This window comes from Ceratina calcarata, unplaced genomic scaffold (genome assembly GCF_001652005.2).
Source record: "Ceratina calcarata isolate Rehan_Ccalc_2016 unplaced genomic scaffold, ASM165200v1 scaffold397.2, whole genome shotgun sequence".
NCBI classification, from domain to species: domain Eukaryota; kingdom Metazoa; phylum Arthropoda; class Insecta; order Hymenoptera; family Apidae; genus Ceratina; species Ceratina calcarata.
The window spans coordinates 903,945-928,349 of NW_017163090.1; the positions used below are offsets into that span (position 1 = coordinate 903,945).

The window sequence follows — 24,405 nt, forward strand, 5'->3', positions numbered from 1 at the left end:
TTGTCGTTGACGATCGTGCAATATTCGAAGAACGTTCGCTTGAAAAGAGACTGGGACCTACGAATACCGAGAACATAGGAGCTGCCAGACAGCCAGTCAGCCAGCCCACCTCAGGAAATTGCATATTCCGTCTGATGCAACACCCTCCATTTTCCCGTTCCCTCTGTTCCCGACGGGATTTCACCGGGATCCTTCGTCACCTTGACGATAAACGTAAGCTAGCCAGACATTTGTGTCCACCGGAGTTCTGTATGTCTACCATTAGAGCGAAGTCAAAACCTCAGATATAATGAAATACCATCTCACTCTTCACTTGGTAAAAGTGTTAACTTGACGCGCGTGTTATTTCCCGATGCAAATAACGTGTAGGATGTAGCGCAGAAAAGATGCTTTTAAACTAGAATGAATAAAAGCTGGAAGGACGGCTCGCGAGACAAAGGGACGCGTGGGGTAGCGCTCTCTATGCCGCGTAATAAATTAAAAAGAATGTAAAACAGACCCGCGGGATTATTATTCCTCGTCCTGTGGCCAAGATTTATACGATATTCCGTTTTTCATTTCCCACCTTCTTGCCCGACATGCCGCGGCGGCGTAATTGCCATCGCGGGCAATTTTTATCTCGCCCTCTGATCGCGAAAATCATTAATAAAAATGTCGGTATCGCGCGCCCCCGTTTTTAATGAATTCCGGTGTTGTCAGACGCGGTTAGATGTTTCGTTGGAATTAATATTTCAGGAATTTAGAAACCGCGCTTTGTAAAATATTATCGCGCATTCTTCGAGAAATCTCTCCGTCACTGAGACATGACTATATAATACTCGAAATTTCCCTGCTTGTGGCAGATATAACTTCTATCGTTGTATTTTGTTTAAAAACAGCTTACGAAAATGATTTTCATGCAATTCTCTATGAAACGTATTGCGAAAATAAATATTGTAGAAAGATGGTTTTCCAGCTCTCGTTTTTAGTGACCTTCGCAGATTTTTCTCCGTAGTAAAAAATATGCTTTCTTATTTCATACTCCCTTTATCGACATTTAGAGTAGAACATCTTATTACCTCTGACCAGGGATTTTACCAGCAGAGGTATCAGATACCATGGTTCTAAAGTTATATTTAGTAGAATTTCGTCGGGAAGAAGCGCAGATAATAACGATCCTTTTATAGAAGTTTTTAGGAGCCACTGGTTAACACATTCGCAACCCTCTCGTGGAACGCAATCCCAAGTTTCACAGAATGAAGCGTAAAATGAAAAAGAGCTCCGCGAAAAAAGTTTTCGGAGCGAAATAATTCGGACAGCCACCACCACTACGGGCAATGAAAATTTTCTCGCAACGCTGACCTTTCCCTTTTGACATTCCGCGCGCGACCTTTCCCCGGGAATGTAAATTAACGCTGCCGGAAGAGTTTCGCATCGCCCGCTACCGTTTCCCGGGGATTTCACGGCGACCTACTTTGCCGTTCGGATATTCTCGAACGGATGGATGTCAAGAGGATCGATCAAACGCCCATCACCGGAGCTATGTTTTTTCATTCTACACGCACACTTCCGTGCGCGTGCATAAACGGTTTCACGGTAATTTCGAACTACTCATCTGTATACACGTCCATGGTACGTGCAGGAAACAGCAATCTTCACGAATCGAATGCCTCAGTCCTATCGTTCATGACAGAGCAACGATAAAGCGGAGGTTCCTTATTTTTATATAAAACGCGAAAAACTGTCGGCAGTTCGTTCGCGGCAATTTGTCGCACGCGAAACGGAAAATGATACAGCGTTGCGGGCGCCGGTACCGGTCGGTTTCCGGTGCCCGGCAAGGAAAGGGAAATTGAAGGTAATCGGCGAACGCTCGTGGATCGCGTGGCGTCGCGTCGGTTTAAAATGCAATTTCATACGTACACCCAGGTACCTAAATTCATCGACTTCTGCGTCGAGACTTTACGTATTCCCGGCCGTAGCTCTATGCTAATGGCGCGCGAACGCGGAAGCTGCGGTGCATAAATAGGGTTAAGCCGCGGTCAGGGCCTCCTGTCTCGGAATGTAGGCTACACAACGATACGGTTACGCTCTCGTCGCTCTTTACTTCTGTTCCGCCCGGTAAATAGGATACGCAAGCGCTCCACCATATACCTCTCACCTGTTTACACGCTCACGCGATACAATTAAATCCCGTTTCGTTTTTTATTTCGCTCCTGAAATCGATCCTTCAACAAGGACGTCCTCTTTTACGGAGGCAAATAGAGAGCCAATTGGTCATATGATACGTATCACTTTTCACACTAATGTAAATTTATCAAGACTATACATATATAACAAGTAGTATTTTATTTCTTATCTGTTATTGGGATACTACTTGATTAACTAGAATTGCGATTGATACGCTGGGATCGAGCTGCGACAGGAGCTTAAGCGTTCCGGCTGTAATCGATGTAACGAATTTCCATAAAGGCGCACGAGATCGCCCTATTACTCGTCCAACACGCGCCGATAAATCTGGGAAAATTCACCGTTCGCAATATCGAGCACAATTACGGTCCTCGTAGCGGCGTCTCGCTCGCTCGTGCAAACATTCTCAGTGATTCTATCGGCTTTCTGCCCCGCTGCTACGGCCATGCAAAATATTGGAAATTTGACGTCGCCAAATTAGTAATTGATATTCTACTTCGTATTACGTTCCGTAATGCGCTTAACGATTCGACAAAAATTTGTTATACTTGATTAACTGTTATTAATTTACCAGTAGCAGCTCCTCTGTAAACTTGTGTCACATATTGTAGTTTATAATTATAAGCTACTTCGTGGAATTGCTTTAGTTCAAGCCACGGTTCAGTACAGTAGAGAAAGGAACATCGAATATTTCCTTCTTGCTTTATTCTCGCCACATCGAGAAAGAGAGAATAAGCAAGTGACACAAGGAAGTATGCTTCAGTGGCAGAAAATTCGTGGACAGGCAAATAACAACGGGTATTCAATAGTAGTTAGCACGATCCTTTCTCGAACTTTTATCCGGCGGCTATAGAGAAATTTCTCATTAAAAGTTCGCCGAAGAGTTAGGTCGACACCCATTGTCACTTATCGCTTTTCCCCAGTTTCCTTCTTCAACGAGGAGGGAAAGGAAGGAGAGCGAAAATAGTAATAATAGCCGGCGATACTCCTGGCCTAACGAGTTCTTAATTTTAGATTTCTTTCGAGCTGGTTAGGCCAGCGCACAATAAAGTTGCTTCAATTATCGCAATTAAAATATTCATTACGCTCTTCCTCATTACAGATTTCCTTCTGGAGTCGCGGCTCTGTACAAAACCCTTTAGATTCTTAGCCGTCGGTCAGAGAATGCATTTAAATAATTATCGTAGATCCAATCACGTTTTCGTCTCATTGTAGGAAAAATTACGAGTTATTTAAATAAGAATATTTTTGTGTACACAATGTAGAACGAGTCACATGTTACACTTCGTCAGATCGAAACGCGAAGATATTTAGGAGCATTTCAAGTCCTTCGCTTTGTAATTTATGGATCACGAACATTGAAATATGTTCCATTCAACGCCTAAAATAAATTGCTATTCAAAATGGACAATCTCCATTATAGCACACATGTGTGGACGAAGCGCGTAGTAATTTTACGATACTCCATTGTCTTTCTTGAGTCCAGTAAACTCCGCAATAATTGCGCGGGAAATGCATTCAGTTATCCCGAGTGGAATTACCTAAATACGTACAGTATGTACATACGTACATTCTGTCAAAACGCATGTATGTATGTAATGTACAATGTGCGCGATAACTTTGTAATTGGTGAATAGTTCTCGCGGCGTTATAGAGGACAGGAAATGGACGTTTAAATATAATCTGACCGTTTAAAGTTAAAATCTATTACCGTGATCATATTCGAGTAATTTCCGAATACGTAAATAAAAATCTATGTGGAACGTGCACAATGAAGAGAGAATATGAAACAAAGGGTCGAACAGTTTTTATTCGAAAACGATGTATGTTCAATTAAAACTTTTAACACACGCTTTGAATAAAAATGTTTCACGATGTTAAACGGCGTGTGTTCGTATCCGTTTTAGCGTCGCGAAACCGATCGGTGGTATAGGCTCGGCGACTGATTGAGGTTTTACGCCGGTTAATTAACGGGACGCTAATGAAGATAATTACCATTAGCATAGCTAACTGGTCGGATCGGCCCTCGCGGATGAGGCCAGGCTGGGAGCGAGAAACGAAGGGTTGCACACAAATCAACCCTCGGTCGTCGAGGGGTTGGCGGACCGGGGCGACGAGGCGAACGAATCGGTCCAGGCCGAACGTTCCTCGTCCAATCCAATTTGCGTGCGGCACGGTCGGACATGGCGTCGAGGCGGTAGAAAATCGAGGATCGAGAGGGGCTGCAGGCCCGCGCGAATCGAAGAGGTGGACAGTCGAGGGCGCGGATGGAAAATTATTGCAGCCACGGATTGCAGTCGAATTGGATAATTAAATTTTCAGCTCTGTTCCCTTCGTCGCTCGTCCGTCGCCACTCTTCGCCGAGGGTTTTTCCTGTGTTTTCGCCCTCGACTGATCTCTCTCATCGTTCAAGGTTCGCTGTTTAATCATTAGCTACATGCTTTTATAGTTATAACAAAACAATTTCTTGTAATGCTCGCAATTTCTTTTATTAATTATCTGCCTTATAGTACATATAAATCTAAAAAGTAATACTCCTTAATAAAAAAAAGCTGCAATTTTCTTTATGGAAGAGTAGACTGAACCACTTCACTAATTACTTTCGTCCTCGACGGATTCGTTTGCAAAAAATCTCTTACAGAGAAGCTAACACAAAACATTTCTTTCGAACTCGTTTTACCATCGAGTTTTAACGTTTCTGTTTAAGTCTCCACGAGTAGCCTCAATGGTAACATTTATATACATGAAAAAGGGGAACATCGGTAATTCCAATTAAGCGCAATCTATGTAATTCTGCCATCAAAGAAACGTTGAAACCCAACGATTCGAAAAAAGTCACGTTGCATCGCGAAAGGTTGAACGTCGTCACGATTCTAGACACGACGCCGGTCGATGGGTACTTCTGCATCGGCCACGTGCGTTCATTGTATCTGCGACCTCTTGAGGAGGTCATGCAAGCCGTAACATTAATGAGCACCGCGACGTTCGTTGGCGTTAACTCTCCTGTCGCTTAGACCGACGTAGATAGAAAGAGGAAATTACGATACGCCGAGATGCGTAAGCAATCTCGCATTGAAAATTTCGTATGATCGATCTCGTGTACATCAGAGAAACAGTAGATATACCTGCACTGTGCATTTCTATGTAATCCATACAGAGCGCGGAGCTTTCACAAATATTGCAACTTCCGATATTAATTTCACGAGCAGAGAAATATGAAAAATGGGTATAAAAATACCAACACTCAGATTTTTCTGATTCGTCTAAAACCCAAATTTTCCCATCATCGATACCATCAGATTATCTTTGATTCGCCGAGTTGGACCAAATTCTCGTATGTTTGATGAGATAATAGTTGAGGATCTCAGATATTTAGATTTAGATAGATACGAATCACCAGTTTCAATTCCCATGTAGGAACGCGCGTAATCCTCGATGGAGAGTGAAATCGCGTGGGCAACGCGCGAACAGTTTGCGAGTGTGGCGTTCCACGCGACGCAGTCGATCGTTAATCCGGCTGTGAGAAGGGCTAATTAGTCGGCGCGGCGTGACGACAGAGAGGGACAGACTACGACTACGACGACGACGACGACGACGACGACGACGACGACGATGACAACAACAACGCACGAATGCAACGGCACGGGCAAGCGAGCAGATCCGTCGTCCGCGCTCACGCAATGAGAGTGTGCTCACGCTCGCACCGTGGACTCGCACCGATTAATTTAGTACCGGCCATTATCACGGTTGCACATTCGCCAGTGTTGCAACGTCGCCACTAGTCAACGCGAGAGATGAACGGTGCAGGCTAGGCGTCGTTATTACGCCACATCCATTCCGCTCGTATTTCCGCTTGGACGGGTTCGCGCTTTCCGCCCGCTGTAAGTAGACGACAGTCGTTCTAGCCCTGGAGCTAGATTTCAGTCCCTTAGTAATCCTGTTTTTCGAAGATCATGCATCGCCCCGCTCATGAGTACTTCGGCAGGTGCGTAGCAATGATATTCTTTTTTATTAATCATGAACATGATAAAATGTATAAAAAAAATTGGACTTGCTTGTTTGACTTGTACTGTTGCGAATATAAATCATCTATTACTACGATTTACGTAGTTATGAAGCATAACTTCATGAATATAATTTCGTTTACCGTAACAATCGTAGTAAAATGTATCGGGCGAACGAAACCAGGTTTGTGAAAGCGTCTCGGAGGAAAATTAACCGGGGCGCCCGGGTAAATGAGCGAACAAAGAAATTAATGCGCGTATCCTATTCGAAGGGTGGAATGGAAATGGGAACGAGGGGATTGGAAGCGAACCAGTGGTGGTACGACGTAACCCAATTAACCCCGGGCTAATTTGCCCTACGTGTTCTAGGCGGTGCTCTTTTATACACGAACACGCGGTCATCTTGATTATCCCGAAGCGCCTTTTTTCCAAGAGGCTTCGGCGCGGTAGACCCTACGGCCGGTGGGAGCTGGAGGGAAAACAGCGGGAAACAGGAATTAAAAGAACGTCAGAGGCAGGCTCTCTCGCAATTTGCGCCGGGCTTATCTCGTAGAAATGAAACGAAAGCGGTCGGTCGGCCGGGTGTCCGGTGATTCCGGTTATCGGCTGACATCGTTTGCTCGCTCGGATTTATTTTCGTGCGCGGCGTGATTACAGCCTGTGTGTATACGTTTGTTCAACCGCCGGAACACAATTTAATCCGACGTTTCCACGGTGAAACGAGCTCACGGCACACTCGCGGACGAGTATTGCTGATGAGAGCATTGCAAGATGAAAGGATTAACTAACCTTGAGTAGGTGAAACAAGTTAAATAATGCACACCGTATCTCTAATGCCTTTTTTTATATCTCTGTCAGATTTTAGAAAAAAGTTCGGCTGGCGTGTAATAGTCATTTTGGAGTTTGTCCGTATCGAGGCGATAAATATTCATCCATTGTTCGTTACTTTTTATCACGGAATCGGTTCCAAAAAGTTGTATCCGAATGCGAAAATACTATACGTCCTACAAGTTGGATCTCGTCCAATTGGCGCTCTAACATTCCAATGAATAACACTGTTTTTCACGGTGTTCCAAAAAGATCGTCGCATTTAATCATTTATCGTTGTCGATTACGAAACAGTCAGAATTTCCATAAATTACAGCAACGTGGAATTAATATACAATCTACTTCCTTCAAACACTGAGCCTAGTAATCTTATAGGTGCTTTCCAGAACAGAAACTGCGATTATAATTGAAATTAATATCAACACCACGAGCTGCGATATATTCCGCGGTAACTTTTGAAAGGGACTGTAACGTTTCCACAAGCGCGGATATCATCGCGAGATCCTAACCGCTTTCATATGCAAATGTAAGTGACCGCCGCACCGACCGCCAGGACAATTGAGCCGGACTGAATTTACTGCCATTTACCGTAATTTACTTTCAGCCAGAAACCGGCGACACGATTTAAATGTTTCAACTGGCACGCGGCCACATTAAATCGCCATAAAATTATCATTGCTCCCTTCGTTATGACGCGGTTAACAGTTTTTGCCAGAAATTTATCATATCAATTCAATGATTTTCAGAACGAGATTTGTCTAAAAGCTATAAAGACATGTACCTCTTCAATTCATTATGTAATAGGACATAGTTGTTTCATTGTTCATTCTCACAATTGTGTAATATTCATATTCTGTTAAAAAGATATAATATATGATCTTGTCCCTTTTCTCAGGGTATTATTTTTTAATTCTTTAAAGTCAGAATGCAAGCAATTAGGTAAGAGAGAACGTCGCTCATGTACGTTTCGAGATAACAATTTACACAGGATCTTCCGGTGGCATTTTATTTTCTCGAGTATCCCGTGGCTGGGAGGGAATGACTTTTCCCTCCCTGCACGATGAAGTGCCAGCAATTTTTGAAGTAACAAGTTGTCGCGCCCGCTCTTTGCACCCCGTCAACCAAATTGCATTTCCGGCTTGGCGAGAATGCGGATTACACCGAGCCATTCAAAAAAAGACAATAAGTTATTCGAGTATTAAAATTTAACAAAATGACGTTCTTACCTGGCTCAAAATATCGCATTCATAAGAACGCACTGAAGCAAGATCAGAACTCGAAATAAATCGAAATATTTATTTTCGAAAACCATCTGCTTCATTTCGTACTTAGACGGGGTTCCAAAGAATTAAAAGAGAGGATGAAATCTGTTACGCAAAGTACCAGGGACGATATTCTTAAACAGCTCCAGGAAGCGTTTCATTAACGGGTAGATTCTAATTTATCGTTAAATAGCGAATTTCAAATAACGTTGTCCTGTGTCTCTTGTAATCTGATCTTTGGATTTTCACAAACGTGTGAATTGAAGGGCAGGCTTTGCTCAGGTGGCTTCCGCGTCGAATATAGGTCAGCGTCAAAGACTTAAATCCGTTACTACTGTATTATTGAACTGCTGACTTATACAAAATGTTTAAAATTTATAAACGCGTCTTGTATAGCAATTTCGTTTCTGATTACCGTGCGCCAGATTCTTTACAAGTTTAAAAGGTTGAAAGAGCGAATTTAATATTCCCTTGCTGTTCTGAAGCCGTTCATCACGGCTGGCTAATCGAGAGTTGATATCGATCGATTAAGCCCACGCAGAACGCGTCCGAACGGTATCAGTTTCTGGCCGATAAATTAATCTTCCAGCGAGCGCTCGGTTATCAGCGGCTCCTTCGGAAATTTCCGAACGCGCGCGCAAGAATGGAAGATAAATCCCTCTCTGGATCTTTCGATACGGGCAACCTGTATTTTCTGATTAATTAAAGCGCACGATGTGACAACAGGGAGAAAGAGAGTGCGTGAGGCAACGCTGACTAATGAACGATAGAACTGTGAACGCGTTAATCTCGATCGCCGCTATCGAATCTCTTGCCACCCTCTTCGCCCTGTCGCTCACATTCGACCAGGCTTCCTCTTGTTTTTTCTGTGTTCTTTCCGTTTGATTAACGAGTCTTTTAGGGACGCGCGTGGCGTTCGAACGACACGGGTCGATCGGCGAATGATCGATGGCGATTTTAATAACGTCATCGATTAGGTTCGGATGGTAGTTTGGATAACGCGTACGTTACTTAGAGGTTGCCGGCGGACGGCGATTTAGGAAATTCGACGCATGCTGGTTGTTTGCAACTTGGAGTGATAGATGTTGCTATATTAGAGAGTACATCTTTCATTTACATAATTGTATTAACGTGCAGTATCAGTTTATAGTTTTTATGTGCATAGCTCTTCGATTACTTGTTGAAACTAGGTCGTTCCTCAGTTGGAGAATTGGGAAACTCCGCTGGTATGAGATGTTGTAATCAATTTTCTTCAGACAAATCAAAACTCGACATCCCACAAATGCTGTCGACATTACTACTACTGACAGCGTGTCTTGACTTTACGACGACTTCCTGGCAATCTTACCCTTGACGGGTCTTCCGCCCCCGAATAGGGTCCGCCGTGTACCGTAACCACGGTACACTTCCGGTTCCTTCGGAGCCCACCTACGTTTGTTCGACCTTTCCATTCATTCGTCGGTTCTCGGTTGCAAAGTGAGCGCGCGAACGACGGAGAAAGAGGTGTACGCACGCGTGAATGAAACGGAGATAGGTAACCCAGCAGCTCTATCGACCGACTTCTCTCATCCAGCGTCCCAGCTACGGAGCCGTAGGTAGTAGTTGCAGCTGAAATCTCTCCTGCTTCCGCCACCCCACTTGCACCCTCGTACCGTCTCTCTCCCACCCGCGTGCGAGTCCCTCTCCGTCGCTTCACTTTCGTCGTCCTCGTCCGTTTCAACCTTCCCCGTCTCGCTCCCTCCCTGGCCATGGTGAACTCTTGACATTTCGCTGTGATGCTGTGCACAGTGCGCCAGTTCCGCGTCCAACAGCGAAAGCCCAGATGTCCTCCAATGCTTGTTAATACCCCCGCCGGATTGCTAACGACGTTCTGCCGTGGTTTGAAGGGGTACGGGGTTGGAAAAAGGTAAAACGTCCCCGAGCACAGAGGAATCTGGGCGAGAATAGAGCGAGCGAAAGGAGAAAGTGCGATGGCGATGAAATTGACAGAGATGGATAGGAGTAAAGACATGACAATAAGAAACAGAGTATCAGATAAGATTAAATCGAGCACGAAGTAAAAAGAAAAGAGTTAAACGACCTATCCCATACGTTTTGCTATGCCTGTTTTATTCCAATTTCACGTTAAACTTTCTTATTGCACAGAATTATCGACGTAATATACCATCATTAATATGAAAAGAATTAAAACTTCATATAGCATCATCATAGCATGGTAATATACCATCATTAATATGAAAAGAATTCAAACTTCATACGAAGGGTTACAAATTGATGAGCATACTGCGGAACATCGTAAAAACAAAATTGTCAGAGCTAGTGGGGATCACCTTGCTCGATCCTGATGAGATTCTATACGGCGTTGATTGCTTCTCTCCTCTCGAATCATCGCGACGGTGTTACTGTCGACGATTGCTGATTGCTGTTCGCGGCGTCTCGCCGGAAAAAAATACCGAACCGGACCGAATATTCGTCGACAAACGGTCGTACACGTGCCCTTCGGAAATAAAAGGTCGCGTGGGCGGAACATGTTACGCGAGGGTGGACTGGGAATATGTCAAAGGACCGTTCCGGGAAATAGATAAATAAAAAGCTAAAATTACTCTGGCTACCGACTGAACTCGGTGGCTTAATCTTCTTATGCTCGTTTAATTCTGATGATATCTTGCCGGAGGTCGTAATTGATTTCATTTTAAAGTGCAGGCGAGCGATGCAAAAAACATCCCTAGGGGAGAACTTTGTGAAGGATATCCGCTATAAATGTTTGCTTTGCCCTGTGACGGGCACGTGATTCAATTTGGCATTCTGTGGTCCTGTTCGAAATTGTTTCGCTGAGTATCTTCCGTAATTTATCAGTTTTAACATTTCTATCACCGACGATTTTCAATGACGTTCTTTAATAGATTTTAAATAATAAGGGAATGGTAGTAGATGTCAGCCGGATTTCAGTTCTACACCGTTTGAAGTATCACGCAAGGGGAAATACTTGAGAGATTGTGAACGTTAAAGCGTGCAGCCGCGCATTTCGTGAATAGAAACGTACTTTTCGTCGAGCGGACGCGGCTTGGTAACTTTCCGCGACGCGAGACGAGCTGCCGCGAGAGAAAATATAATAAATAAAAGAATCCCTGAAGCAACTTTGAATATTTTACTCGTACAATGTCTCGCGCGCGTGTCGTGATATTATTCAACCACACCTGGCCATGTTTTAAAATACTGCGCAAATCTTTCTCCTTGATTCTTTGTACGCCCCGCGACGCTGGAAATATTTTATCCGTTTTAATTGTCCGACTAGGATATGAGCAAAGAATGAAAATCCTTAACGGACTTTCTCTTGAAACAATAAAAAGCTTTATCTTAATGGGTAGAGCAGAGTAATGAAACTACTGCGAAAAGTTGGATATTCTTTGAGATTAAAACGCTTTATGACTGAAAGTAGAATTCAGCCAGTTCAAATATTTCACTGGTGAAACGCACGATGCAAATGAATTTATAAATCTCATTGACAATCGTACATATGGAAAATCATCATTTTCATTATTTATACTCGATTCGACGATCAAATTACACCTTTTCGAATCTCGTGTATCAGAGATCGAAAATCATTTTTAAAATGCTTTCGCTGGATGCGCGGACTAAAATCCGTCTCGTGCAAGTCCGAAATCGCGCCACCATAAAAGTTGCAAAGCGGCAATCCACCCCCGGACTCGGAAAATAAAAAAGGGTTTTACACCGGATCGAGGAGGCTTTTAAGCGTTCGCTCGGAAAGTTAACTTCTCGCGCGCGCGTTAACTCCCGTCGCTTAGGGACGGAGGGAGGGCGAAACCCTCCCGTTGGAAACACGGTTTCCGCGGGAGGAAGACGAAGTTAGCGACGCGCGCGTTGATGTTTTCGCGTCGGGAGTTACGTCGTTTTATTCATGCCGGGATCGTCGACGGTCTACGGTAGAAGCGAGGAACACGATCAATTTCCATATGCAAAACGAGCGTCGATCGCGCGAACCTGGCGAATTTCGAAATCTTGAAAGCTTCGCGACTGGAACGATCGCCGCCGCACGCGTGGATGCAATTACCATTTAAATTGCTATAACTCTCGCGGAGTTCGTGCCGTGGCTCGAAGCACCGCTTCGCGGTAAGTTTCTCAGGTGTTAGGGGACTCCGCCTAGAACAATTAAACAAGAGACTCGCGCGTTTAAATTATTACCGCGAAGGGCATCGCGTCGTGGCCTCACACGATGTTCTCGTGTGTTCAACGCGGCTTGAATTAAGAATACATATTCATTAATAAGTTACAAATTGCAGTCTAAACGAACGGGATTAATCGAAGATTTTAAATGTCGGATAAATCGACATTTAATAATGGGGTGAAGACGATTCAAGGAAGTTTCGTATGGAAGAAGACTGAGAGGAAAAGGGGCGGTGTAATTTTTCCATAGGTACCCGTTCTGAAATTCCTTCTCGCCGTCTGTAATTTCCATTGCATATTCAACGGCCTAAACGTTCTGTCGTTGGCAGCAGTCGCAAAGTTATTATAGCGACATTTCGCCAAGGAACGGAAGGACGCCAACGATGGTGGAAAAAAGACGGACGTGGGAGGGAAGCGTGGCCGGTCTGAAGGATTAATTTTCTCTCACTTTTCTACTACGGCGTGACGCCGTGAGATTTTACGGAATTGGATCAATTATTTCTCGTAATGTAACGCGAAATCACATTCCCCAGTAAGAACTAGTTAAGTGTTCTAATTGCGTTTCGAATTGCAGTCAACGCGGAACGATTGATCCGGTTCGCTAGTTATGAATTTTTTACTCGCCATGTCATTCGTCGCGCTTCATTTAATATAGGACGTGCAACAGCTGTTGAACAAATATTAATAATGTACACAGCGTTAATGAATACGATCCTTTTTATTATTCTTCGGGAGAACAGATTGAAACATCGGAATTAATAGATCAATTTAATTAACATTATTAATAGAATCTGTTGCTGGTATTACTTAAATAATTTAATTTTGACACGTTCTCTCGGAATTACACGTACTGGGAATATTTCGATGTTCTCGGTTTATTCACAAACGGTGTTTTATTGCACTAGTATTCGTTCGTAATTGAACCTATCTAATTACTTCTCACCTACCTATTACAACCTGATATGTAAATTGCATAATTATGATTGTACCTTAATTTCCTAATTACTCTCATAAACGGATTAATATGTGTCATGTTTGGAACCACTTGCTGTCGGAAATGCTATCAACGACATCGATGTTGTTTTCATAAAATTGACACTTTCAAATGCAAAAATAACTGCGTCTCCTATATAGACGATTTATTTTAAAAGTCGTCGTTAAGTGGAAACAGAAGGTAGAAACATAATTTCAATTACACCATGGAGATTCTTGTTACCTTGTCGGACAGGCGTCAGCAACACCTGGACTAGCTCGCGATCGTAGCTACAGCGTGGAAACGAGTAAATGTCTCTGAGCGCGCGAGAAATTGAACGAAATGCGACAACGAGAATACTTACTTTCCTCGCAGCCGTAATTTCTAGTTCCATGCACTGAAGCAATGTTTCCTAATTTTTTACCTCTAAATTTCCAGCACGTTTATAAACGGAGTGGCAAGACTGAAACTAGAAAATTGTGTTTTTATTAACATTGCATTTATTAAAGTTTAAACAAATAATTAAATAATTGAACGAGGTATCACTGGAAAGAAATGATTTTATTGATGTTCATTGTTTTGGAATCGTTAAGAGGATCGAATTCGTTAGGACGACGTGATCTTCCTTCCGCGAGTAATTTCCTTAATGGTCCAAAGGAAACGACCGTCTCCAAATAACGCAATCAACGTGGAAACGCGGCGTGGTCGGTAACGAGGCCGTACATTCGTTCTTTCTCCTTTTTTCATTCACGGTATTGCAGAACCCTTGGTAATCCGAAGCTGAGATATCCTTGTTATAAATACGCGGCATAAATCCTTGCGAATAAGAGTTTACGAGGTAAGGCAAAAAAGGAACGATGCAAAAGATTAATTGGCGTAATTGCCTATCTATCTGGGCGTTGCTCTAATTATATCTACTAATTATTCGGACAATATCGAATTAATAACGTCGCACTGTGATTACCATCAGCTTTTTACTCTGTGCGCACGATTCATTAGCTACTTAATTAAACACGTTGTTAGATCTCGTTTCGACTGGCAACGGTAAGTTCCATCCGCGGAACCCGGCACCAGTTTGCTTCATTATCTCGCAATTGTCCCCGTGTAACATAGTTACTCGCAGTAACGCGAAACAGATTTAAACTAACATGATTTCCCATAGACGTCCCCTGTTGTGCTGTTATTTTTTTTCATTGTACAATTATCCGAGCCATTAAGTACTAAACAATTGCGTTCGTCGATGACCTGATGGAAAAAGTTGACGTTCCTTTCGTACGAAATTATTTGTTCGGAATGAACCTTCATTCATGGAATTCGAAAACGTGCGAAGCTCCGAACGCCGCCGACGGAACGAAACAAAAGGAATTCGAATCGAACTAGCCGAGCGGTGAATTTATTCCAGACTCCGCCCTATTTAAGCATCGTCGAGAATGCTAATGAGTCGAGCCGGCGCGTCGCCGCGCCGAATCGTTAGATTCATCTGGAAAACTAATGCAACCAACGGTATTGTAAATCACGGACGACGTTTCGTCGTGAAAATAAAAACGCGTCGTTCAGAAGTTTCACGTTAGGAGAATCATGAAATTTCTATCAGTAAATCTTTTTATTATTCGCAATGGAATTCGATGTATTTATGCAATGTTGACGGCGATGAAACTGATCTTAAATTATGACGCGTGTCTCAGTGTCGATGGATCATCGCGTAATGCGCCGAACGAATGAATATTAACGGTAATTGAAAATAATTGTATGCTCTGGATGGTAGTTCGTTTGAACAAAGTGGCGAACGACCGACAAAGGCTGCGCTGATGAGGGTACACCGGCTCGGAGTTCTCGCGCTCTTGAAAGTTCCTGTTCCGGGGCAAACTATAATTGTCGCGTCTCCATGATTTTACTCAGCGAACAATGGGGATATTTTGTGTCCACGCGAATTTCGTATTACATTATATTACGAGGGACGGTCTTTGTAATTTCTTTGCGAGCCATTATCACGAAATTCAACTCGTCCTATAAAAGGAAGTCACCTTTTGTTTTTAACTGAACCAATTAGGTGGGGGTTTAAATAATATAGTGATAACGGCTGCAGCTCTTTCCTCCGTTTCGTATCGAATTCGTCCATCGATTCCCGTGCCAGAATTACTTCCTCTTGAAACGTTACAGAAAATTAGATCCATCTTTTTTCCACTGAGCTATCGGAAGCGTCGGGGCTCGATCGATGCCGGTACGTAACGAGCGGACGCGACGTTTCGGATTTCCGTGATCGGCTCCATAAAACGAGCGCGTTCGCATTTTTCTTTGACGCAAATTAAATTCCTTTGTCGCAAGTGCCGGCCTCGATCAATCAGTGCCTCGCTTATTATCGGCAAAACACCGCATCGATTCGCATCATTCGTTTTCTCTGCCATTACGCGTCTCCTTCAATTCGAATCGTTGGTCCGGTATAATTACGTCAACGTGCGATCGATCGGGAACGAAACTAGGATGGAATTATGCTTGAATTCCTTGGTAAGGATTTATAAAAATGAAATGTTACTCATTGATAACTTGAGAAATCTCGGCTACTATAAATTTCTGAAGGGCGGGTCAATCGTACGTTAAAAGTGGTCCACTCGGAAACTCCGGGCTAGTCGACTGTCTCAAATCACGAGTCTGGAACGTACAGTTTCGATTACCTTTTAAATCGAGAGAGAGAGAGAGAGAGAGAGAACCCGTTCTTTCTAAAAACGACAAGAGCGATGTCTGTAACTAGAGTAGAAAGCTTTTATCTCGTAAATTGTAACGAGCACGCCTGCATGATTCCACTTGATTTCTTTTTTACTCAAGGAAAAGTGTCAAATAATTAATAATTAATTTACAAGAATATTAGTATCAAAATGAAATGCATTAAGAAATATATATTCGAATTGGAACTAAAAATATCTTATATTTCTCTTTTCTGTCTCTTGACACACTTGAAGTAACGTGACAGCGACACTTCACAAACAAAAGGTAAACGATACAAATGGATACATTGCAAACAAACGATACAAAGGTAACACGACTACCTGTCGTATCGCGAGTTCTCACAAAAAACTACCCGTGACCATCAATCTTCTTGATGTATCTCGAGAATCGACCGGATCCCCAGATTCCACTCGGTCGCACTCAAACAAAGACTAATTGTCATCGCCGTTTATCAATCCTCACAATTATTCTCTAACCATATTCCAGGTTACAGGAGATCCCGAACGTTCCTTGGATCGCAGATAAGGGAGGCTGTCAGCGCGAGATACGGCCAACAAGAACCGACCAGCCCGTCGGGGGGAAAAAGGGGGTTGAGGGTAAAGAGAGACGGAGAAGCGGGTGTGAGTACTACGAGAGTAGCATTCGCTGGCTCGGTGGGGATGAAAGCCAGCCGAGCTGTTACCTTCCGGTTCGGAATGGGGACCCAGAGAGCTAGGTCAGGGCAAAACAACGTTAAATCCGCGCTACCAACCCCCAGGCGCAATTTCCGTTTACCAGCTCGCTCCGTCCGTCCCGCTCTCACCCCCCTTCTACCCGCCCCTCGTCTCTTCGGCACTCTTCCACCGTTCCAGCCCGACGACGACGACTTCTTTGAAGTATCTATCCTTGCCTGGCGAACTAACGCGAGTTAAATGATATCGAGGTACGTGGATTATTGATTTTCCGATCGAAGAAAGCGCAGTTGATTAAAAGAGTCCACGCCGAATCGTCGTTCAGAGAGGCGTTTTTCGAACGAGACTACCCGGTATCGATCGAAATCTTTGACTCATTTATTCTAAGAGATGTCGAGATTAAAACTCGTAATGGTAAATCTCATAGTGAAATTCTAATTATTGACCGTTTAGTGAAAATGAGGGTCGTCTCGATTGATGGTTTAACTTTCGGTCTTGGAAGTGTTTATGATAACGGTGTTCAGTCGAGTTTGTGTCGAAGGCTTACATACGGTAGTTTATAGAAAAATTTTCGGTGACTGAACATTAGATGAGGCGTAAAATTTGTTTGACGAACAATCGGAGTACGAATTTACGACGCGGGAAGCTCTTCTACGAGAACGAGGCATTCCAAGTATGAGAATTCAGTGAAGTACACAGTGAATTGTTTCAAGTATGAAATTACACAATGAAGTATTTGAAGTATGAAATTTCGATAAAGTTTTCGGACTACAAAGTTTCGATATAACCAGAGCAGAATTCGGAAGCAAATCCGCGATCGACTGTTTATTAAAAGGATGGGAACTGTTAACGTTTATGTAGATTCTCGTCGTATGCAAGTAGAAAAGTGCAATAAAAATGAAGGGAGTTTGCCGTAAATTAACCGCTCAAAGGGTTAACCCCTTGAGTAACGTTAAGAACATCACTGTTTTAATTACAGCAGTATCCAAGTACCATGCTATCAAGGCTTAGAAGTTAGTAGAGACTCGTGAAAAAAAGTAAAGTGTGGTAACCAGCTTAGGGGTTTGTGTAGCGTAACAAGGGTTGCTTTTCTCTAAATGGCTGTTATACTATTAAGTCTGTTAAAAAAAAGAGAAAAGACACTTGTGGTAATTCAACGTTATACGAAATTAAAACTGCATTATCCGTTTGCGTTTGGACGGAAATTTTGCAACGAAAAATTTATTCAACACGAAAATTGGACGTATCCGCCATTTGTTCGTTTTTTTAATTTATGCAATTCGTTGTGTTATTCACATGTGAATGGAACGCGGAAATGATAAGAACTTTCATACGGATGTGACTAATACGGACATCTTCCATTGTCAGCGAACCATGAAAATTGGAATTTTATTCGTCGAGGAAACGGTTCGATTTGCGAGCAACCCAGTTACCCTTATGAATGTAATTCAGGGACGTGCGCGGCCGGTTCTATTCCTTTGTTCATTGTGTTGCGACGGTAGTTCTGTCGTACAGAATGCTCATAAAAATCGACTTTTAATAATTAAATCCCGCGATTCTTTACACTTTAAAAAACAGAAAATATGTCACGTAATTTATCAGTTTTCATTTTTGAAAAACGGAATTGGAAATGAATGAAAATCGGAAGGTCTCGAGCAAAATTCAAATAATAATCTTGAATATAGCGCGTCATTAAGTAATCAACCGAGAGTCAAGTTTAACAAACACATTTCCACGTTAAACGGTAAACAAGAAGTTTCTGCCGCAACTTGCTATGATTGTACAACCAACTCTAAACACCACAAGTCGTCCAAACCTGAATCCATTTGAACTCTTCTTGTATCGTGATGAACCAAGAGAGGCATGAATAACTCTCACGACCTTTTACAAACTAATTCGCGTATGCTACTGTTACGTTTCTTTCATAATTCTAATATCAGGAAGAAGTAATATCTTGATACTTCGAATTGAGGAATTCGTCTGGACCGAAACTGCTATCTTATCGAGTTCACGACTCGTTTTCTCCCACCGTCGACGCTTCCTCTTTGTTCTCCTCCTGTTTAAACCACACCGTCTTTTCTTCTACAGACTCAATCAAATTGTCTTTCTCTTCTGCCACCTCGCTTCAAGATTCTCTGCCACTCTTTCTCACCCCTTTCTCACAGAATGCAAAAGGTAGCTCGTCGTATCGATCTGCTGGCATTCATAAAATCGCTGTTCGCGACACCGCACCGCGACGAAATCGCGTTCATAGAAATTCCAGAACAAACGAACCAGCGAACAAATCCCGTTGGTTAAGCAAACGCGTTGTCAATTAATTACACGATCGGCCTTTGCGACGGTTAAATTGCATTCGCTTGTGACAATTTGCCCGTGAACAGCCGCCAGTGTTTCGCATTAAATCCGATTTCATTAATAATAATACATCGTCTCTCGAAAATCAGTCGAGTCGTATCGAAAGGCACGTTTCAAAAATAAATCCCGGAGCGTGAAATTCATTAAATAAGAACGAGGAGCCACCATTTCGTTACGAGGATCACGTCCGCGTGCGCGCTACGTGTGGGTGGAAAATCCACCTTGCGGAAAACGGGGAAACAGTCTAGCGATCGCGTCACCTGCTCGGGTTCCCTTCGTAACAATTGCTGACGCGGATCGGTAATTGAGAGCATCCGCATAATTGCATTTATCGGTGCGCTGCGCGCCGCCGCCGCCGCCGCCGCCGCGGCGTCGAGCACGTACAGGTTGTCCCGACGCTTCTGGAATACCGATGAACGTGTCCTCGTTACCGGGAAAGAATATACGCGGGCCCGGCAGAGCCTGCCGGCATGTAAGTAAAAGGGCGAGAATGGAAAAGGGGAGATGAAAAGAGAGAACCCGGAGACTGAACGTATTACGCGACGCAGCACTTTTATCCACCGCAAATGGCATCGCGGAAATCTTCTACTCGAAGAGAATAAAATTTCTGCCTGGTGCGTGGCATCGGAAACGGGTGAATTTCATTTCGAGACCCGGGGTATGAATATCTAATTTGCTCGCGCGCTATGAAATACGACGGAGACTGTATTATCTCGCGTTATCCGCACATTTTGTTATCCGAACGACGTATCTCGAGACTACGAGGTTCCGTTTGGTCGAATATAAAATATATCATCTGTTCTATAAAATTATAATTGTTAGAATGCGCGAACGAATTGGAGAAGCAATGTTGAACGCTGGTTTACGATACACGTATTAAGTAGCTTTTAGAAAAGTTATTAGCATTTTCCATGCAATGGCTCCAGTAATTGGTATGCTTTTCCTCCCGTTCGTACATTCAACGGAGTTTTCTAGCATGACTCGTAGTTCGTGAAATATTTTGCACAAATTTACATAAATTATAAATGGCACAGCCTCTGAGAAAAAGAAAATTCTTTAGAGGCTTGATGGAAATTTAATTATACCGCGACCCGAATAAACGAACAATTAGTCGGTTTATACGTTTAGAAAACTTGCGATTCTACGTGTTAATCATTGATTTAATAATCTGTGCAAGTCAAGTGCGTATGATAAAGAATGCTTGAAATGCTCTAGAGGAGCTGTAGAAATTGAATGGCGCATCGAGGAATGATTTCGCGGAAAAGGCAGGATCAAAGAGAACGAAATCAAAGGGACTAAACACTTGTCGATCGCGCGGAAATCGTAATATCAGCGGCGACACCCTCTGCCCGACGGTGCGCACGTGTTTGCACACGCGTCGACGTAATCGGTTCTCTCGGCTCCGCGCAAAATCGACCCGTGATCGGGATGGCTTTAACTGAAACATCGTGCTCTCGACCATAGAAGCACTGAATGTGTTTTCAAAGGGAGCTGTCGAAAACCTCGTGTAACTCGTTACCGAATCTATTAAAATTACTTTCGAGTTTGTTCTGCTCGCGGTGATCCATTTCCTTCTTTTGTCGGGTGAACTTTGATATCATTTCACATTTTCCTCAATACTTGTTTTGCGGTAGGCTCTGGAATTGATAATTTCCCGAATTGATACACGACGGAAACGTTTTTACCGAAGAAATTTATGTAAATTGTTCTGCAATCGTGGTAGTGTAATTTGAACAGGACTTTTGGTATTCCAAGGGGGTAAAGCAGTAGACAACAAAGTCGGTCGAGTAACTCAACTATTCTCCGAAAATCCCTACACTTGGCCCAAGTTTTAACCGAAAACTTGCTCCACGTTCCCAAAGCGAACAGTCGAAGCGAGTCCTTGAAAACCCCATTAGCACATTTTCTTTCCCCGGAGGAACAGGTTCCAACTAAATCAGTGTGACACGTGACAGTAGTACCAAAAAGCTAAGGTACATCGTGTTTCCGGTTAATTATATTTCCTTGTTGCAACTACTCGTGAAACCAGATGCACGTTTTATATTCCAGACACACATTATCTGTTAGGTGAATCTAGAAAGTCTACAATTATATCTACTTCCAAATGAGGAACATAGTATTCATCGTTTCTAATGTCAATACTTTTTACATTATTCTTCTTATCTTAAATCATCACGTTGTCAATTACGTCCTGCATCTCAATGTAACTACAATATCGATTAGTACCGACGTCTTATAATGTTCCCAAATACTGCTTTCACAACTCATCACCGTCTCATTTACCTTCCCCGCGAGGCAATCGACGGAGTTGCCGTGTTAACAGGCTTGTTCCATGAAAGCGTGTTCTACATGGGGACGCCTCGAGGAGCCGTATCTCCTCGGCTGATTTGCATCCAATAAATACCGCGGGCACCGATGACTCCCATTGCCACCGTTTAGATTACATCGGGTTACGGGCTACGTCCACATTTCCATGCGCTATTAAGACGGTTCTACGCTAGTTTCCAATATATCTACGTTATAGCTATAAATTACTATGGCAACCGACCAAATATTAAAGTTTTCATCTTACATTGCTTCAAGTTCGATTGAATTTGATTCACTGGAATCTTGCGTCGAAATGTGATAGAACGTTTAATTGAGATGGGGACGCGTGAGATGAAGCGGATTGTTGCCGAACGGAACAACACAATCTGCTGCTCGTCGAGACAGCGCTTGTTTGATTTGGTCTCTGGGAGTTATTTGACAAATACAAGAAATAGCCGGGTTTCAAATGGTAGCGTTTCGATTAAACTCCCGGTGCCCCTTCGTTACCGTGATTGTCCGAGGAGCAGGAAAAAGATTGGCTGTTCGTGGGCGAGAAAGGATCGATTAAAGGAAAAGTAATATTATGTGGAAGAGAAGGAGGATCCCTTTTGATGATACTAAAAGCGATGGTCGATCGTCGCGGGGATTTGGGTTATAAATTGTTTTCGATGAACCGTCTTTTGTGGAGAAGATTTATTGTCAGGCGATCGTGGGGACGAAGTATATAAGAGGGATGAGGTAATATTCTTCGTATAGATTAATTCTGTATTTACGTTGCATATTTCAATCACGTTCCTATGCTTATGTGAATTAATGTTGTTATGACTTGAATAACATTAAATCTTATCGAATTTGATGGTCTTTAAATATAAATTTAAGGAAATGAACAATTCGAAAGTCGAGAAATTAGAGAATCGATAGATATCCGCTATAAACGTCACTATAAAAGGGAAAGTAAATAGTTGAGAATCCTGTTTCGTAATCGCAATTACAATGATCCCTCTAGGCAAAACGATGATCTTGCGACAATCTCGTATACTCTTATCTCTGCTTCCTTGGACAGTTACGCGATGTAAGTGCAATCTATACAGTGAATTTACGATCTGCGAGATCTTCGAGTAGTCGCAAATAATTAAGAAGAATTACATTTCACATTGGTTAATAAAATACGAAAATTGTTACCTCATCATTTCACATCATTTCCCGTGAATGAAAACATTTTAATAATTCAAGTGACGTCAAATGCTTATTTCTTTAATTATATGTATGCTTCTTAAATTAATTTAACTAATGATAAAACTCATTTCAAATATGATTTCTAAAATACATCATACGACACATGTATACGATACATTAGAGACAATTTTCTTTCATCTGTATACCGAAGGATTCGACGTTCCTATGTGTCTACACGTATCACGCGATAGAATCTTATGTAACATTTTCATCCTTGTTTAATTGCAAGGGAACCGCGATACTTTCACCCGATGAAGTATCGCGACGAGGAATCTCGCAGCTACAATCGATGGCTATCTATCAAGCCTCGGTAGAAAATACCTGTAGCAGTGGATGCACGAAGCAAATTGCGAGTCGCAGATCGTCGCGGACGTATTTATGCACAGTCTTAAAATCTCAGGTTGATCGATGAGATGCATATCTGCTATTTGAATTTCAGTCTCGTCACTGATGAGTACGCTATGTAAACGAGGGTTGTAGTACACACACACGTATCCAAGTATTATTGGAACACGCAAGGAATGGTTGACGTTTGTTCCGTAAACGCGAAGTAATTATTTGACGACGGATAGGAATTCTTTAAATTTGTTTCTTTGTTATTTTGTTGACAAAACGATGAAATGAAAATGCAATTCAAGAAGTTGGAAAAAAATCGTAAAACTGATTTCGCGTCGTGTTTGGCTCCGCTGTTAACTAACAGCGCCAGTTTCTTCCGATGTTTGTCACTGAAATGTTCAAACAAAAGTGAACGACCCAGCGAAGCAGTGAGCGAGGGAACGGGAGGAAAGAAGGCGAAGCGCGAAGTTCATTGAGTCGCGTCGTGGCCAAGCTTTCTCTCCTCGGATTCAATTTATTTGTTTGCTCCGAGACATCTCGTTAGCGGCCTTCCAGATCTGTTGGATCCCGCTCCTGCATCTTCTGCGCTGCTAAATATTGTTATTTCACCGTTGAAATGCGATTATTACGACCACAGCCGTCCAACTTTTATTTCAATAAAATGATCTTCGTGTAATGCGAGAAGAAACAATTTTTTCGAGCAACGAGATCTCGCCGCCGCTATAAAAAACGTAATAACTCAATCGCGAGCTTTCGAACGACGATATCGAACGAGAAATGTAATTAATGTGAAGAATTTCATTTCGAAAGACTCGCGTCGTTCAGGGTGAAATGAATTCTTGTTTCATCATAAATTAAATTTATAAGACGTCATTCCTAATTCATGGTTGAATTTATTAGATCTACTTTTCGAATCCTTCCATGCACGTCTGTTTGAAGCATCTCTCGACTTCGAACTTCCACCAAAGCACTCGATCTCTTTTCATCCTTGCCAGCAAGGAACGAGCTTGCGGTTGACTCAAAAAGCGTCGAGAGCGACGGACAGGCATCAGTACAGTAGCGGCAGATATCGGTGGTGTACGTGAGCCGCATTGCGACGATTCGACACGCTCGATAAACAATCGTCCGCGGCCGCTTAAGCGTCCGCGTCCGTTTGATTCCGCCGCGTTCGTTCGCTATCGTCTGCTTTAATTGGCTGCACGGTAATTACCGCTGAAGGGGTCCCGCTTCCTGCTTGTCCTGTCTTCCCCGGCGCATCCCCTCCGGGCGTCTTGTTAGCGCACATCGGTAAACGGTGTCGTCTCGCGACAATTAACGAGACAATGGCTGTGCTCTCTCTCCTGGGCCCCCTCGAGGCG

General features: G+C 43.0%; 1 long non-coding RNA gene across 1 annotated transcript in view; it reads left to right on the plus strand.

Moving 5' to 3' along the window:
* LOC113464526 (uncharacterized) overlaps nt 1-24,405 on the plus strand; it is a 68,954-nt gene that overhangs the window by 21,030 nt on the left and 23,519 nt on the right. Inside the window, exon 2 of the long non-coding RNA XR_003389377.1 lies at nt 16,629-17,064. This is a non-coding gene — a long non-coding RNA (uncharacterized LOC113464526). The remainder of the gene's footprint in view (nt 1-16,628; nt 17,065-24,405) is intronic.